A 19755-nucleotide genomic window follows, 5' to 3' on the forward strand; every position below is an offset into this window, starting at 1 on the left:
GTTGAGTAGAGATTCAGGGACACCTGAGACTCAGTCTCAAGCTCTGGACAATGACATATGGTTGGTCCACCTCTCCCGTCTGTCTTGTGGAAGCAAGTGGAGACACGACAGACCAAAGCAAGACCATCTTTTCTCCCTGGGTACTGCAGCACCATGATTTACACTGCAGAGGGTATTGATTCATACCGTTGCTTATTGAATCTCTATTACCTGTGGATATGGATAGGACTTTAGGGATTCTTATCCTTCTGTTAGACTTTAATTTGTCTGCTTCGTTTCTTCCATAGTCAAGAGTAAAACTGATAAGCTGGACGATGTGTTCTTTCTCACTGTTTCCTGGCCTGCCTGGACTTCTTGAGGTTGTGGATGCAGAGAGTCTATGGACGCTGGGCCACCAGGGTTGTGCTAGCCATGCAATGGCTCGGAGTACTGAGTGTGGACCATGACCCTGGATTTGCCCCTTTGTATTGTGCCGAATAAGTGGCTGCTAAAAATCTTCAGCTGGAAGGATTTCCCGGGTAGTTGCTGGAAACCCGGAAACCGTCCTCCTCCCCAATGTGCCTCTCTGAACCCCACCAATTACTGTTGATCTTCAGATTTAGTATTTGACAAATATTTATTGACCTCATTCTAGAAGGTCAGTTCCTGAGTCAGGAATCAACTGTTGTGGACTCTTCTTCTACGCCTTTCCCACACTGACTCCTTGGCCTTGGAATAGTGGTCTCTTTTTTTCTGAACCTGTTGAGGCCCTACTACCTGTCCTTTAAGATCCAAGTCAGATGATGTCACCTCCTCTTGGCAGATGGATGGTCCCTTCTGTGCTTCCTTAGCATCCTCCTCGTGGGTGGTAGCATCCATAGTTTATGCAGCTTTTCAAAATGAGGGTCTAGGACCCTGCCTGGTACGTAGAGGCTCCCTTTGTCTGGAATGTTCTTCCACACAATCTCCTTTCAGTGCCTCTTAATTTGCAGCTCTTTGTTGAATGATGGCTTAATCCAGGAATCCTTTCCTGATCCCCTGCCCAAATGAGTCTGACTCTTTCATACCCACATTATCATTTTCCAGAATTGTTCCTTCAATCACTTCTCCTCTCCAAAGTCAGCTCTGGGAAGAATCTTTTTTTTAATTTTAATTTTTTAGTTGTAAATGGATATTTTATTTTATTTTTGTATTTATACGCAGTACTGTGGATGGAACCCAGGACTTCACACATGCCAGGCAAGTACTCTACCACTGACCTACAACTCCAGCCCCTGGGAAGACTCTCTGTTGACTGCTCTATTCTCAGTACTCAATCTCCCTCCAGACCCACAGTAAATGCACAATAAATTATTGAACGAAAGAGAATGTCTGGGCTTTTGGTCCCAAGGTTCTGTGACTTCAAAAAAGTCAGTCTGCAGCTTCAAGCCCTGATTTCCTCATTGAAGTGATCTTCTCCCAGATCCCTTCTAGCTCTGACATCCTGCTACCTATTTCCCGGTTATCTACAGCTCATGTCCTGGCCCACCCAGGCCGTGAGTCCTACCTCAAGAATGCCAGGCACTTGCCCATTCCAAACATTTGACATTCTCTGGAGAAACATTCACTCTTCAAATATTATCTTTGTGATGTGGTCCTCGGCAGTGTCCTTGATCCCTCCAGCTCATTCCGATTGGGTCACTTGACACTTGACGGGAGCAGGCTAGGTCAGCACAGACACCCTGCCCACTTTCCCTGTTCCTGGCAGGCTTTGGCCTTCTGCCTTCCCATGAGAGGCCCCAGAAGAGGGTGGGATCTGCCAAGCCCGTGACGGAGCGTGCAGTGGAGCTGACGCAGCTTAAGGTCAAGGGAAGCTGTGACTCAGTATTTATGAAATGTTAGCTTGTGGGGTGAGTAAAACCAGATTGAGGCTGAGTGTCTTGGGAAGTGGTGAGTAGAATTTATTCCAACTGGAGCCCAAAGGTCGAGGTCCTTTCCTGCCTTGACTCTTCCTAGCTGTGCTCCTATGAATGCTCAGTTTAACCTCTCCGAGCCCCACCTTCTTTATCTGTAAAATGTCTACCTTAACTCGGATGACTCACCCACAGCAAGATTTAGAAGTGTAGGTGGAACCCATTTTCAATGAATACCCACCTGTGACGGGCCCTGTACGTCTGTTATTTAATTGAGTCCTTGGGCCAGCCCTGTGCACTTGTAAGATGAGATGAGATTCTGCCTTGACTCTGTGTTGGGATGTACCAGCATTTCTCTAATCCGTGTTGGTGCTCTCTGCCCCAGGTTAGTGGGTGAGGGTTCCCACCACCCCTTCATTGAGCAGGACTAGCAGAGCTTTCACTATGGTAATATGCCTCCTTTGGATCTGACAGTATAAATTCATTAAGATTTTGAGGAAGGGCCCTAGCCATTCCAGAGTTCTCCATTATATGCTCAGCAGCCTGGAGATGGCCTCCCCAGTGATCCAGCTGTCAGAAGGACGCCATCTTTTCAGACAGGACACCCTCAGGCAGTGCCAGCTGTCGAGTGGAAGCACATGGAAACATGAAAGACGAAAGTGACACTATCTTTGCTCCCTGAGTTCCGCAGTGCCATGATTGGCACTACGGAGGCTATGGATTCTTATCGTTACTTATTTACTGTTTATTACCTGTGGTTAGGGATGGGACTTTAGGGATTCTTGTCCTTTTATTAGACATCAGTTTATCTGCTTCATTTATCCCACAGTCAGGAGTAAAACTGGTTAGCTGGAAGGCTGTGTTTCCTCTCACTGTTTCCTTGCTTGTATGGAGCCTTCAGGGTTGAGGACACTGAGAACTCACACACGGATTTGGGGACACCAGGGCTTCTTCTCAAGCCCTCTCAAGAATAAGGGATTTCTTCTCCATTCAGTGTGAGGAGGGATTTCTGAATTTATAATTTGCCTTGAAATGATCAAGTCTGTCAATCGAATTGATAAGGTACTTTATTTGTATTATAAATAAATTCATGACCAACAAATCACTCACTTATGAGATGATTCTGAGAAATCTAAGTGCCAAAATGAATAGTTTGGTAAAAGCACCTAGCCTGGGGTCTTTGAGAATAGTAAAATGGTTTATTGATCCTTCAGTCACCGTCCTCTCCAGTAGGAAACTGATCTGCCACCATGGCTATTTCAGGCCCCTTCATGGTGGTGGCAAATAGGCCATAAAGGAGTTGATTATGATTCTTAGTTGATTAATCCTTATCATCAAAGGCTAAAATGATTGCTAACAAAATTGGACAAGGGAGTATAAATGAATTTCAGAAGTTCCTCTGTGGGGTTATCCATATTAGTAAGACCATCTATTGTGGTTGGATATGAGGTGTTTCCTGAAAAGCTCATGTTAAATAATGTAGTAATGTTTAGAAGTGAAATAATTAGATTATGAGAGCTATCATCTCATTAGTAGATTAATCCAGTTGGTGGATTAATAATTGGAATGCATTCTTGGTGGTGAGGCTTTGCTGGGTCGGGGGCCATATTTTTCTCTATGCTTCTCTCTCTCTCTCTCTCTCTCTCTCTCTCTCTCTCTCTCTCTCTCTCTCTCTCTCCTCTCCTCTCTGCTTCCCAACTGCCATGAGTGAGTAGCTTTCCTCCACCAGCACGCCCTTCTACCATGACGCTCCACCTCATCTCAGGCTGGGAGCAATGGAGTCTGCTGACCATGGACTAAACATTAGAAACCATAGTCCCAAATTAACTTTTCCTCTTCTAAGTTGTTTCTGTCAGGCATTTTAGACTCCATGGTGAACAACTGATTAATACATCATTGATAGCTTTGATTTCTCAGGAATGAAGACCTATTTGGGTCACCCCATGAAGTTAAGGTTTTTGACAAGCTGATATGGCTAAGAGTAGAATAAACATGATACTTTAGTTATTCTTTGTACACCACTATTTCTAACTTTGGTTTGATGATGTGTTAGATAGCATCCAGCTCTGGTACGGAATCAGTACTGTCAGGGTGATAGTGGTAAGGGCCAGGTCCACCTGTGCTCTCTGGTGCTGAAGCCATCACAGAGCAGCTTTTGGGCATCATTTCTAAGACAGTCTTGAAGTTCTTGTAGAATGTATGAATTGTTCAAATTGTAGCTCTGCAAATCATTCATATCCACAACAGTTTATGCCTTAAGACTCTGCCATTTTACCTGAAACAATTCTACTTGTTTCAACATATAGGAGACAGTTAGCTCAACTAAGTTTCCTTGAATATTGTGAGGTTCAAGTCTTTGGAGGTTGAGTTAGCAGTGTGCATGAAAGCAGTATTATTCATAATTTATATTGTTTCTCAAACTATATAAAATTTAAAACCTGCATGTTCAAAATATCATTGAAAATTAAAAGGCAAACAATAAACCATGGTATTTATTTGTCACAGGTGGGGCATTTAAAAATATTCTTTTTATTATAAAGAGCTCAAACACAGTGATAAAAAAATCATCAAATTACGAAGAATCAAAGGTATGAACATATAATTCCTAGAAAAAGAAACAACAATGGCTGTCCAACTTACTAGTAATCAAGACAATGAAAATCCATAATAGTTACTTTCACCTTTGAAATGAAAGATTTTTAAAGTGAGCACTCACATTCTGCTGAAGGCAGGGTAATTTAGAATACCTTTTTGGAAATTAGTTTGACCAAATGTACTATGGACTTAAAGAAGCTTATATCCTTTGATCCAAAAATATACCAAGAAAATTTTCTCCTTAAGGAAATTGTGAGAGGCATGGAAAAAATTTCTATACAAGACTCCCACAATAGCATGATTTGTAAGGGCAAGAATATTGGGGGAAACCCTCAAAGTCTGGCAATATGAGAATGCTTATGTAAATGATGATGCATAGACAGGAGAATACAGGATTATTTTCTTTGAAAAATGGTCATATATGTAAAGTATGACCTCATTTAGGTAAAGTTTGCTTCTTTATATACATATGGTGGGGGGAGAGAGGGAGAGAGAGGAATAATCTTTAGATTGTGTTATTATAGGTGTTTTAAATTTTTCTCTTTAGTCTTTTCTGTATTTTTTAATTTATTCCTGAGGAATATATATTTACCCTTAGATTAAAAAATAAATTTCAAAAGCTGATTTAAAATAATGATATTCAAATAATAATAATAATAATATAAAACAAAATAAAAAGCAAAAAAATTTCTGAACTTCATTGTTGTGGATCAAATGAGCAGTGTAACTGTTTATTATTAATAAATAAGTTAGTATTTGGCATGTGTAATAATGCTTATAATAGCAATTACTGAGTACTTATTATAAGCAAGGCAACTGCTTATAAACATTTTTATTAAACATTTGCAATTAAACATTTTTATTATCAACTGCTGCCTGCCTCAATAGGATTATAACAAGGGTTATAATTATTCACACTGCATAGATGAGAAAATAGGAACTGTTAATGGATAAGTGGCTTGCTCATAGTCACAGAACTTTAACTATTGGAGCTAGGACTTGATCTAGGATAGTTTTCCACCAAGGCCCCTCTTCTTCCACTTGATGTTCACTGGTGAATGTATATCGCTCATGGATGGCAGGAGACACTTCCTAGGACAGCCCTCCAGAATGAGTCTGCCTCAGAAGATAATGTGGGCCCAGCCTAGGGCCTGCCAGAAGCTGAGTCCACCCTGCTAGTAGTTAGAGAGTCAACTAGCTGCAGAGGACCAATGTGAAAAAGAAAATGGAACTTTCTCTGAAGTTGAGCAAAACTGGATTTCCTTATTTCTTTCAATGGTGACAGGAAAAAACCCACAGGAGTGTTCAGATGCCCTCTGCTGAGCTTTTCCTAAACAAAGCCTTTCTTACTCATCTGCCTGACCCCAATCCCTGCAGACGGGTGCATCTTTCTTCTGTAGAAACATTAGTGTCTTCATGCAGGTCACAGCCAAAGCCTCCATGTTTGGAGAGGACTGTGATGCTCTATAAAGTACTATCTCACAGAGGACAATCTTATTTTCTAGTTCTTAAAGGAGAGAGCTGTGTGCTCTGGGTCACTTTGTCTTGAAGACATGATGGCACCTTGCAGGGCTGTGGTAAGGATTAGTCACAGAGTGCAGAAAGAGTGCTGTTCTGAAGACTCCACGAAGACAGGGTAATGCCAGCCTTGGCCCCATCTCTGTTCCTTGGCACCGATCCCTTTGGGGACTCAGCAGGTCTTTGGTGATGGCTATGAGTGGATGGACACAGCAGGCAGCACAGTGCCAGGAGGGGAGCAGGCACTCATGACACCCCAGCCATCATGCACCAGGATCCTGCTGCTACCTGGTCCTTTGTTCATCTGGGTTACCAAAGGCTTGGACCTGTTGGAATCCAGGGTCCCTCTAGCTCTGATATTCTGTGCTTGTGCCTATATACTTCTGCAGTGAGCTGGGGCTCAGGGAGGAAAGATGATCTTCTCATCCTGTGTGCAGAACAACTTGATATGTTTCAGACGAAGAGGCTGTGTCCTTACTAGGCTGCGCTCTGCCCACTCCAGTACTCCTTCTGGGCTCTCCCTCCCATGGCAGTCTGCAACATCTGTCAGAAGCACGAGGTGCCAGGATGACTCTTGCTTCAAGCATGTCCTCCCAAAGCCCTGGAGATGGAGCCTGCGGGGGTTCATGAGTGGCCAGAGGACCGTGTGCCAGGGCTCTGATTCCACGGTGGATCAGCCTGCTGTGACAGCTCAGGGGCTCAGGGTGACTCAACTGATTGTCACATGCAGTTTACAGACTCCAGAGGACATAGAGCACCGTGGTGAAAGGGATGGAAAATTCCTCCTTTATTTTTTTTTTGGTGCTTATTCATTTCCCCTTTTTATTCTAAAAAAGAAAGATCTAAGAGGGCTGCCCCGAATGCAGAGAGTAGGAAAAATGAAAGCATGAAAAAAAAGCAAGGAAACCAGGATGAAGGGTAAGGGAGAAATGATTTCTTTCCCACCCACTGCAGGCTTCCTGCTGACACCCCATCGCAAAGTCAGATGAACAAGAGAAAACCATAACCCAGTTTATTTGATGTAAGTTTTACATGAGACGGGAGACCACAGAAATGAAGACCCAGAGACCCAAGGAAAAGTATATTTTTGTGCACAGTCATGCAGGTGGACGACTGGAGGACACGAGGGTCTGATGGAATAGTGAGAAACCAGGCGGGACTTGGTCTTGTTTGTCCAGGTTCCTCTTGTCCTTCAGGGATGGGCAGGACCCCTCTGAGATGAGAGTCTTATGACCTAATTTCAGGGAAGGTAGGTCAGAGAATTCTTTTATGGCCTACTTTAGGGGAGCAAGGCCAGAAAAGGCCAGAGGGGGATGTTCCTGCTTCTGCAGTTTTCTCAATTTCCTTTTGCTTTAAACACTCAGTAGGTCAATGTGCCATGATTTGGGTATCAAATTCCGGGCCTCAAGAAGGGAAAGTAAGACTTGCTGGGCTTTCTCTTTTTTCCTTCCAGACCCACACTCTGCCTCCTGTCCTGCTGTCCGCCCCATGGCACTGCCTGTGCAGCCCATTTCTGATTCCTGATGTGTTAGGCCCCAGGGCACCAGCGGGGGATCATGAGGAGAGGGGGTGAGGTTGTGAAGTCACTTTGGGCAGGTGTATCCTTCCATAGGGGACACTGCTCCTCTTGAGGTGACCTTCTGAACAGGACTCTTTCTTGTTAGGTAATTGTTCCATCCCCTGGGACTAATGAAACTCCACAGTGACTGGTTCCTGGTCACTGCAGTCTGTCATACTTCTCCCATCATGCATCTCTGTAAATGACCCCATTGTAAATGACCTTCCTTGAAGTAGCCTAGTTTGAGTGCAACATCTGTGTCCTGTTGGGATTCTGGCTGACACATAAGGCTGGGAAAAATGAGAGATAGTCAGAAATAAAGCTTATTGGTGAGATACAAATGGGAGTGCCCTGTAAATAAATAAATAAATAAATGTGCCAGTGGGTGCATGTTTGACTGTAAGCTTCCTAAGTGACCAAGCTGCAGAGCCACAGGAGGAAGAGAGCTGTCATCATCTCTTTTCCAACCAGAGCCTGAGGGACCTTCCCAGAGCAAACTCTTACAGTCACTCCCCATTGCCTTGTCTTTTGGACCAAAAGGTGCCCCCCGCCCCCAATGATCAGTTCAAATCTTAACCCCTAGTGCTTGTGACTGTGATCTTGTTTGGAAATAGGGTTTTTTTTGCGGAAGCTGCCATGTTAAAATGAAGTCATACTGGATTAGGACAGGTGGTTGTCCTTATAGAAGGCAAAAACTTTGACATAGGGACACACTCAGGTAGATGAAGATGCAGGAGGGGACTGGAGTGATGCACAACCAGAAGTTTAGACAGAGGCCTGGACCAGAACCCCCCGAAACTCCAGAAGGAAGTTGATTTTGGACTCTATAATCTCTAGAACTATGGCAGAATAAATTGCTGTTGTTCTAAGCCACCCCACTGTGGTAATTTGTTGCAGCAGCCCTAGGGAATGAGTACACCTTGACATGGCACCAAGGTCCCTCACAATCTGGCTGCGGCTACCTTTCTGGCTCCGTCTCCCACCCCTCCCTAGTTGACCCATATTCTCCTGGTTCTTAGGTACATTGGGTTATTCCATATTTCCAAGTCTGTGGCTGTGTTCTGATTGCTGCCTGGAATGTTTCTTTTACTTTCCAGGACGTGGCTAAGTCTTTCCCATCCTCCTAGATCCAGTCCAGGTGCCGCTTTCTCCAAGAGCCCTTCCCTGTCTCTCCCAGCTGCATTGGATCCACGACTTTTGGATTCTTTGATAGCTGATAAGCATTTGTCTTCCTCAATCAATTACCACCTCCTCAAGGGCAAGGTCATGTTCATCTCTGCTTCTACTGGATCTACAAGAGTGCCTGGCACATGGTAGATGCCCAGCCAATGTTTATTTATTTATTTTTTTTTATTGGTCGTTCATAACATTACATAGTTCTTAATACATCATATTACATCCTCAGCACAGAATTTTCCTGGTACCAGCTTTATGCCAGGCACTTTTCTTGGCATTTCATGTGAATTTCATCTGTGGATGAAGACATTAAAGTCCATGTAGGATAAGTTATGTATCTATAGGGATGGAACTAGAATTGGAATGAGGACAGTCTTTTACTATTCAGGCACTTCCATTCATTCCAATCTGCAGCTTCTTTACATTGGACAGATAAACAGTGGCCAGGTCAGAGAGGGACTAAATGCTGTGTTTTGTGCACAATAAATCTGTTTTAAGCAGTCAACATGGATTCTGATCAAATGATTAGGTATTTGCAAAATTTCTTTTTGCTTTTGCTCAGCAGGCAGAAATGTTTGTTCCTTCAAAGCACACATTTGCTAAGTGGGGTAATAAGGATGGGACGCTTCAAAGAGGCTGAGATTTCAACTGGCAGAAATTTGAAAACAAGGGAAGCTGGTTTAAAGTCTGCATAGCAATGCCATTTTTTATCCCTGTATCAGATAGTGTCTATGCAGCTCAGAAATGATAGCACCATCCAAACACCACTCCTCTCTGTATCATAGGCTGCCTTCCAGAGAACCAGCATTCCTGCAAAGCCCCTAGAGACCAACAGGGTGCCACCATTTATAGAGAAGTTAATATCTGTGTTTTACTTAAGGTCTTACTAGGCTTCAAACTAGTTCTCACTATGACCATTTTGCAAATGCTTAAGCTGTGGCTCAGAGAAGAGGTTTGCTTTGACTGAGGTATGTGTTCAACAATTATGAGGCTGAGTGCTGAGAATTTAGTGGTGAACAAGAATGACAAGGCTCCTGCCTCATCCTAGTAAGACATAAAAGAATCAGATGAAAGTCCCACATGTCTAAGCAGTGTGACTTTGCAAAACTCATGGAAGAGCTGGGATTTGAACCCAGATATGGAAGACTTCAAAGTGTAGAATCCTCCTGTGTCTCTTCTTTCCTTTGTTAATGCCCCTGGTTTATAATACTCATTTTTTTTCTGGTGCTTTTAAAGAATATTGTCACTGGAATATGTCTGTCCAGTTCAGTAGGTCTGAAATAAGCCTATTTGATTCTTTTTAATCCTGGGAGCTTTCAGAGGGTTAAAAGTTGGAAGTTGGGTCCCACTTCTTACAAAAGGCATGAACTTGGGCAAGTCCCAGGACCCCTAGGGTTTGTTTTCCATTTCTGTAGCAGGCTGTTGATATGAGGCTCAACTGAGAGGAGGGGCAGGAAAATGCTCCCTAAACATGAAAAAGCTCTCCAAATGCTGGAGATTATGAGAACAAACAAAACAAAAATTTGCCCAGCCTCCCAGTGATTAGCTGGGAATTATCCTAAATAGTATCAGAGTGGTATGGCTAAAATAATAATTATTGTTGTTATGATTACTATTATTTTATTGTCCCATAAATATTTTGAAATGAATATGTGAAAATTGGGACATAAGCCAAAAAAGATCTGTTAATGGAAAGCAAATTAAAAATACAAAAACAAAAACAAAAAACCTTTAAGTCCTTTTAGGCTCTTGTTTATAACTTTTTTTTTTCCCTTAGGTTGCACAGAGTTCTAATATTCTCAGCATTCAGGGCATGCTCAGCAGAGCAGAAATAGATTTAATAAAAGGAGAAAATGTGCCTGTTTCTAGCCCCCCAGATCCTGAAAGGTTTGCAGGGATCTTTTGCTGCTGAGGGTAGAATCAATGCTAGATTGTGAGTTTGGAAATTGGCTCTGCCACTTACTAGCAGAGTGATCCAGGACAGTGTGTCACTTTCTCCCTTTTCAAAGTTGTTGACAATAATATCTCTCTCATAGTGTCATTGAGACTGAAAATAGCCAGGGTTTGCACAACTCTGTATTCCACACAGCTCCTTTATGTGCCTGGTTGCTTTGATTCCCCTATGAATCCTGAGCAGTTGGTATCCACATGTGACCAGTGAGGAATGGCAGACCTCAGAGGTGGAGTGAACCTCTCGGGTTGCACCACTAGCTAGTGGCAGAACTGGGGTGAGAACCAGTTCCCCTTCCTGAAACCTACTCTGCTCTTGAGGGTAATTTTTATGATCATTCAATATGATCATGGGGAGTGAGCACGTGTCTAACGGCAGTTGCAGGACCATCTCTAATACTGGCAGGGCTTAGAGCAAGCCACTCCGACAGAGCCTTTACACCACATGCCTACATATTTTAGAAGTTATAAATCAACTCATTACATACAACTATTACGTAATATATTTTGATAAAAATTTTTAAAAATTGTTAAATTGCAGTTTTCAGTTGAGTGAAAGTTGGCAAAGTCTAAAGATGACTGAATTTAATGATTACTGAATATATCTGAGTATTCCACTGATGAGTCCATAATGTTTGGAGGAGAGATAAAACTAAAATGTGCATAATTCATTAATTTTTATGTAATTATAAGATTAATTTTTTCTTTTATTTCTGAAAAATGAGTAAATATGTTGTTATTATCAATATTTTTGCATAGTTCATAGTCTATTGACAGTAATACCAAACTCTATAAACCTGATTAGTCTTTGTATTTAGTAGATTTATTGTTTTTACTAATTTCAAGTTAGAGAATCTTTGCTTTCCTGTAGCAAGACTTGTAATTATTAATACAAATTTTAAGTCAAATTTTAGAATTTTAAATAAAAATGAATGTGAAATTCAAGTTTAAATATCATACTCAGATATTTTAATAGGGTTTTATATGATTAATTGTCTTTATCACAAAGGTATTATGAAATATTTGATCATATATAAATCACTGCAATATATATGTTGATTTTTACTAACTTAAATACATTTTATATTGTTTCTTTTGGATTTCATATCTTGCCTATATTAAATTTAGTTAGGAAAAAAACTGACTTTTACTTTTAATCTTGTAGACTAACTTGGTCCAAACTCATTCTCTCTCTTAAATAATTAGAAAAAAATGGGCAAAATACATGCAAACAAGTGTTATAAAAGGAAAACAAATGAAATGAACCCAGTGATCAATTTGCTTTCTGCCTAGAGACAGTTTTGGTGCTGTGGTGTACGGAGGGAGATGCCAGTCATACCACAGAAGTCTTGCTGAGTTGAGGAGTTTGACATCAGAATTCAGGGAGGCAAACTTTGCTGAGATTGTCAGATCAGAGAACCAGAGAGAAAAGAACTACACAGAGAAAAAAATGTAACATATCTGCTTGATTCCAGTATTGAATATTAAGATGCAAGTGAATAGTGTAAAAAGAACAATCTCCAAAGCTCACTAGTACTGGGAGATGTTTGCATTTTGATCAGCCAGAGTGGAGAGACTTCATGGAGCACCAAGGGCATTCAGTAAATACAAGAAGGGTAAGGCATATTAGAAGTACTAAACTAGTCCTAAATTAAGGGCTACTCTATGAAGCTTAAAACCATTCTTGAAAAGATTAGTCCACAAGTGGTTTAAGTGCTCTGAGAACAAATATAATACTCACTAAAGGAAGAAAGTAAAATCAAGTACACCACAATGTCCAGGATCCAGCTAGAAATTATTAGACACATTAAGAAATAGAAAAATGGAATTTAAAAAGAGAAAAATCAGCCAGTTAAAATGATCCAGAAATGACAGAAAAGACAAGAACTTTAAAATATTTGCAAATACATTCAAGTATTTAAAGAGAATATGGGCATAATAAAGATTAAAATCCAAGATATGGGAAAAAGTGAAATGTAACTTTCATGCATGAAAATACAGTTTTAAATAAAATATTCACATTTAATGGGATTAAAACAGATTAGACATTACAGAAGATAACACTAGTGAAGCAGTAAGCTCTATGTGTTAGTCGGCTCAGGCTGCCATGATAAAGTATCACAGACTGGTGGCTTAAACAACAGAAATTTACTTCCTCACTAACTGGAGGCTAGAAGTCCAAGATCGAGTTGATCAGTGTTGACTTTCCTGGTTTATGCATGGCCACCTTCTCACTGGGTTGTCATGTGCCCTCTTCTCTGTGCACACATACAGACATGTCTATGGTGTCTCTTCTTCACATCATAAGGACATCAGTCTTACTAGATTAGACTGATTAAACTCTTAATGATCTCACTTAACCTTAACTTCCTCTCTAATGTCATATTTCCAAATACAGTCACATCAGGGTTAAGGCTTCAACGTATAAATTTGGGGAGGACACAATTCAGTCCATAACACTATCAAAATCCAAGTATGATGAGGAAAAAAAAAACTTAAAAGAAAAAACATAGAGCTTCAGTGGCCCATGGTATTACACAGGCAGCCTAATATCAGTGCAGTTAAAGTCTCAGAAAAGTATGGGGAGAGAAAAGAAAGAATATTTGAATAAATAATATCTGAAACATTTTCTAAATGGGATAAAAACTACAAACTCACAAATTCAGGAAAGTCAATGAAGTCCTAGCAGGAAACATACACAACCCTTCTAAGACATATTATAATCAAATTATTAAAAACCAGTGATCCAATGATAAAGAGAAAATCCTAAAGGCAGCAAAAGGGGAAAAAAACATGTTATATAAAGACAGTAATAATTTCTGCCTGCAAGATTAGTTGATAAATAGTGTTATAGTTTAGATATTAGGTGTCCCCCAAAAGCTCATGTGTGAGACAATGCAAGAAAGTATATAGGTGAAATGATTGAGCTATGAGAATTTTAGCCTAATCAGTGAATTAATCCTTGATAGGAATTAACTGGGTGGTAGGTAACTGTAGGTAGGTAGGTTGTGGCGGGAGGAGGTGGGTGCCTAGGGCATGCATGTGGGGTACATAACTGGTCCTTGAGCAGAGGTTTCTCTCTCTCTCTCTCTCTGCTTCCTGGAGTCATGTCCTGAACTGCTTTCCTCTGCCACACTCTTCTGCCAGATGTTCTGTTTCACCTTGGGCCCAGAGTAATAGAGTTGGGCACCTATGGACTGAGACTTCTGAAACCGTGAGCACCAGATAAATTTTTCATCCTCTAAAATTGTTCTCATCAGATCTTTTGGTCACAGCAGTGAAAAAGCTGTCTAAAAGAAATGATAAAAGTTTAAAGCTGAAAAGGTACAGGATATTAGTACCATCTCAATGTACTTTCCTCAAAATAAATAGTTATTGATTTATTACCATCATTGTTAAAAGTAACTTTCTGGCAGAGATGCAGGGACAATCCTCTTTAACAAAGTAACCAAGGTTAACATAAGCAATGAGACACCTCAACATTGTGAACCCCTGAGAGGATGTGCTGAGAAGGGCTTTCTTCCTAGTAATGCAAAACTTCAATCCAGTTGTGAGACATTCCAGAAGCCCCAAATGAAGGCCATTCAACAAAGTCATTGACCAGTGCTTACAAAGTCTCAAGGTCAAGATTAATGAATGACAAGCCAAGGCTGAGGAACTGGCACAGATTGGTTGAGATCAAGAAAATACAACAACTAAGCAGCCCAGATTAGTTTCTAGAACATAAATAGGGCATTAGTGAAAAGTACAGAGTCCTAATAAAGCCTGTAGTTTAGTTAATAGTATCACAACAATATTATTTTTAAAAAGATTTTGACACTTGTACTAAGGTTATGTGAAATGTTAACCTTAGGAGATGTGGGTGAAGGATAAGCGGGAAATCTTTGTGTTATTATTTGCTAGCATTCTGGAAGTCTAAAATAAGCTAAAAAAAAGTTAAAAATAATTTCTTCATGAAACAAAATGTTTTAATATGCAGATGGCTTTACTGGTGATTTCTACAAAAAAATTTTAAGAAAGAAATAATACTAATCTTGTACAAAAATCTTCTTAGAGGAAGAGAGGATACTTTCCAATTCCTTTTATGAGCCCAACATTACTCTACATCCTAAATATTAAAAGAAAATCCAAGATTAATATCCCTCATGAATATAGATTCAAAATACTGGCAAAACATTATCAAATAATATCCAGTAATATCCTGTGTTTTTCCCAGGAATGTAAGTTTGGTTTAACATCTGAAATTCAGTTATGTAATAAAATGATATTAATAAAGGAGAAAACAATGTTATCCCAATAGACAGAAAGCATTTGAAAATATGAAACATTCATTTATAATATGATTTCTCAAAAACTAGGAATGAAAAGGAACTTCTTAATTTGGTGAAGATTATTTACAGTAAAACCTATAATTGACCTCAACTTAGTGTTGAGAATGATCTTTTTTTCCCTATGTTCAAGATATCCATTTTCACCAGTTCTGTTTAATAACATGCTGTCCTGGACAGTCAATAAAACAAGAGAAGAAAAGGCACTAAGATTGAAAAGGAAGAAGTAAAACTGTGTTATTCGTTGATGACATGATGATACGTGTAGAAAATCTCAAGGAGACAAAAAGCTCCTTTACTTTGTTTTCTATTTCTATCGTGATCTCAATCTATCATCATTGTCAATGATTTATTCTACAGGATTAAAAATAAAATGCAATGGTATTCAAAGTATATAGAGTTTGGATATTTTGCCAATAAATATAAAAATAAAAATGAATGCTGTTCCTATGTTTTTCAAAAAGATACTCAAGTCAAAAGGCTAACTACAAATTATACTAAATACATATGAAGCCTTAAAAAATACTTAAGGCTGACATTTTAATTCTTCTGAAATTTTAATTAAGGATATTTAAAGATTTTTTTCATGAAAATAAAATTATTAAAAATTCTAACAGTCAGCAGGCATCTGGTTGCCCATGGACACTTTTCACACTTCCCTCAGACCTCATCTAGATCTGCCTATGTACATGCTTCTAAGCAACTGAATTATTTTAGATCACAAAGTGTTTTTTGATGCTATGCACATTGTGCTCACTTGCAAACACCTTTGGAATTATGGAATTATGGAGGCACCATATTTTGTGTGTGTGTTTGGGATATGTAGGACTCTATAGTCCATAGGCCCTGTATCCCGGATTGTTATGCTTGATGAGGAACAAAGTAATGAAATGGCTATGTCTTTCCAGGTGGAAACTGCACAGTGTTCTCTCTGGCAGGCTCCCCTCTCCCCCAGGACTAAGGGGCAAAGTGAGCAGTGGAGGCCTCCTGAGCAGTAGCTGTCTGGTCTCTGCAGAGAACAATCAGGTAGAAACACAGTGAGGTTAAGGCTTCTTTCAAAGCCCCTGAACTAGATGATTCCTAACTGTTCCTTGGCATCTGGAGCTTAGGTGAATGACCTTCACAGGCAGGGAAAGTGGAGTGTGGAATAGCCCCTAACTCTCAATTAACTTGAACCAGTGAAATCCCATTTAAAAATTTTAATTCTTTTTGTATATTGGACTTCAGACTGTTATTTTGCCAAGGAAAAATGTTTTTAAAAAATTATTTTACTAGAATAAGAGCATAAAAAGAGATCAGGTGCAATTACCTCCCTACCACCTCAGGTCCCCTTGGTAATTGAGAACAGTAGGGTCTCAGGAAGGACAGGGACCCATCCAAGCTATTGTGTAAGCCAGTGAGCTACAGGCCTGGAGCAGAAGCCAAGTGCTAAACAACGATGGGATAAACTGTTTATTACTGTGTTGGTCCTAGAAAAGATTTTTATGATCTCTTCAGCCTCTTGCCAGAGTTGGCCTGACCTTTGGTGGTTTCAGAGACATTGTGTTCCTGAGGAGCCATTAAGGGTTTGGAGGCCATTGCCAACATTGGAGATCTCACGCCCTGCGTGCTCTTGTAGTTTTCATTGCTTATAGGTTATCTGGTAAGAAAATGGCACACATCAAATTTGAGCCTCCTTCCCTCTGTCCATCTGTGTAACTTTCCCTCTTTGTCTTCATTTCACATTCACTCAGAAACCTTCATTAGCTCCTACTGTGAACCAGTTAGAAAAGGGCAATTGCTCAGAGACAAGGTCTACCTTTGTCTTTAGTCTGTTTCACTGTTTTTGCCTCCCCATTTCTAATTGTGTCTCTCATCTACATATATATATATATATATATATATATATATATATATGTATTTGTTTTGTTTTGTTTTATTGTTGGTTGTTCAAAACATTACATAGTTCTTGATATATCATATTTCACAGTTTGATTCAAGTGGGTTATGAACTCCCATTTTTACCCCGTATACAGATTGCTGTATCACATCAGTTACACTTCCATTGATTTACATATTGCCATTCTAGTGTCTGTTGTATTCTGCTGCCTTTCCTATCCTCTACTATCCCCCCTCCCCTCCCTTCCCCTCCCCTCTTCTCTCTCTACCCCCTCTACTGTAATTCATTTCTCCCCCTTGTATTATTTTTCCCTTTCCCCTCACTTCCTCTTGTATGTAATTTTGTATAACCCTGAGGGTCTCCTTCCATTTCCATGCAATTTCCCTTCTCTCTCCCTTTCCCTCCCACCTCTCATCCCTGTTTAATGTTAATCTTTTTCTCATGCTCTTCGTCCCTACTCTGTTCTTAGTTACTCCCCTTATATCAAAGAAGACATTTGGCATTTGTTTTTTAGGGATTGGCTAGCTTCACTTAGCATAATCTGCTCTAATGCCATCCATTTCCCTCCAAATTCTATGATTTTGTCATTTTTTAATGAAGAGTAATACTCCATTGTGTATAAATGCCACATTTTTTTTTTATCCATTCGTCTATTGAAGGGCATCTAGGTTGGTTCCACAGTCTTGTTATTGTGAATTGTGCTGCTATGAACATCGATGTAGCAGTGTCCCTGTAGCATGCTCTTTTTAGGTCTTTGGGGAATAGACTGAGAAGGGGAATAGCTGGGTCAAATGGTGGTTCCATTCCCAGCTTTCCAAGAAATCTCCATACTGCTTTCCAAATTGGCTGCACCAATTTGCAGTCCCACCAGCAATGTACAAGTGTACCCTTTTCCCCACATCCTCGCCAGCACTTGTTGTTGTTTGACTTCATAATGGCTGCCAATCTTACTGGAGTGATATGGTATCTTAGGGTGGTTTTGATTTGCATTTCTCTGACTGCTAATGATGGTGAGCATTTTTTCATGTACTTGTTGATTAATTGTATGTCCTCCTCTGAGAAGTGTCTGTTCAGGTCCTTTGGCCCATTTGTTGATTGGGTTATTTGTTATCTTATTGTCTAATTTTTTGAGTTCTTTGTATACTCTGGATATTAGGGCTCTATCTGAAGTGTGAGGAGTAAAGATTTGTTCCCAGGATGTAGGCTCCCTATTTACCTCTCTTATTGTTTCTTTTGCTGAGAAAAAACTTTTTAGTTTGAGTAAGTCCCATTTGTTGATTCTAGTTATTAACTCTTGTGCTATGGGTGTCCTATTGAGGAATTTGGAGCCCGACCCCACAGTATGTAGATCATAGCCAACTTTTTCTTCTATCAGACGCTGTGTCTCTGATTTGATATCAAGCTCCTTGATCCATTTTGAGTTAACTTTGTGCATGGCAAGAGAAAGGGATTCAGTTTCATTTTGATGCAAATGGATTTCCAGTTTTCCCAGCACCATTTGTTGAAGATGCTATCCTTCCTCCATTGCATGCTTTTAGCCCTTTTATCAAATATAAGATAGTTGTAGTTTTGTGGATTGGTTTCTGTGTCCTCTATTCTGTACCATTGGTCCACCCGCCTGTTTTGGTACCAGTACCATGCTGTTTTTGTTACTATTGCTCTGTAGTATAGTTTGAAGTCTGGTATCGCTATACCGCCTGATTCACACTTCCTGCTTAGCATTGTTTTTGCTATTCTGGGTCTTTTATTTTTCCATATGAATTTCATGATTGCTTTCTCTATTTCTACAAGAAATGCTGTTGGGATTTTGATTGGCATTGCATTGAACCTATAGAGAACTTTTGGTAATATCGCCATTTTGATGATGTTAGTTCTGCCTATCCATGAACAGGGTATATTATTCCATCTTCTAAGATCTTCTTCTCTATCTCTCTTTAGGTTCTGTAGTTTTCATTGTATAAGTCTTTCACCTCTTTTGTTAGGTTGATTCCCAAGTATTTTATTTTTTTGGAGGATATTGTGAATGGAGTAGTTGTCCTCATTTCCATTTCAGAGGATTTGTCGCTGATATACAGGAATGCCTTTGATTTATGGGTGTTGATTTTATATCCTGCCACTTTGCTGAATTCATTTATTAGCTCTAGTAGTTTCTTGTAGACCCTTTTGGGTCTGCTAGGTATAGAATCATGTCATCTGCAAATAGTGATAATTTAAGTTCTTCTTTTCCCATTTTTATGCCTTTAATTTCTTTCGTCTGTCTAATTGCTCTGGCCAGTGTTTCGAGAACTATGTTGAACAGAAGTGGTGAGAGAGGGCATCCCTGTCTTGTTCCAGATTTTAGAGGGAATGCCTTCAATTTTTCTCCATTCAGAAAGATGCTAGCCTGAGGCTTAGCATAGATTGCTTTTACAATGTTGAGGTGTATTCCTGTTATCCCTAATTTTTCTAGAGTTTTGAACATAAAGGGATGCTGTACTTTGTCAAATGCTTTTTCTGCATCTATCGAGATGATCATATGGTTCTTATTTTTAAGTCTATTGATGTGGTGAATAACATTTATTGATTTCCGTATATTGAACCAGCCTTGCATCCCAGGGATGAATCCCACTTGATCATGGTGCACAATTTTTTTGATATGTTTTTGAATCCGATTTGCCAGAATTTTATTGAGGATTTTTGCATCTAGGTTCATTAGAGATATTGGTCTGTAGTTTTCTTTCTTTGAAGTGTCTTTGTCTGGTTTAGGCATCAGGGTGATGTTGGCCTCGTAGAATGAATTTGGAAGTTCTCCCTCTTTTTCTATTTCCTGAAATAGCTTGAAAAGTATTGGTATTAGTTCCTCTTTAAAGGTTTTGTAAAACTCTACTGTATACCCATCCG

Source organism: Urocitellus parryii, chromosome 11, assembly GCF_045843805.1.
Source record: "Urocitellus parryii isolate mUroPar1 chromosome 11, mUroPar1.hap1, whole genome shotgun sequence".
NCBI lineage: Eukaryota > Metazoa > Chordata > Mammalia > Rodentia > Sciuridae > Urocitellus > Urocitellus parryii.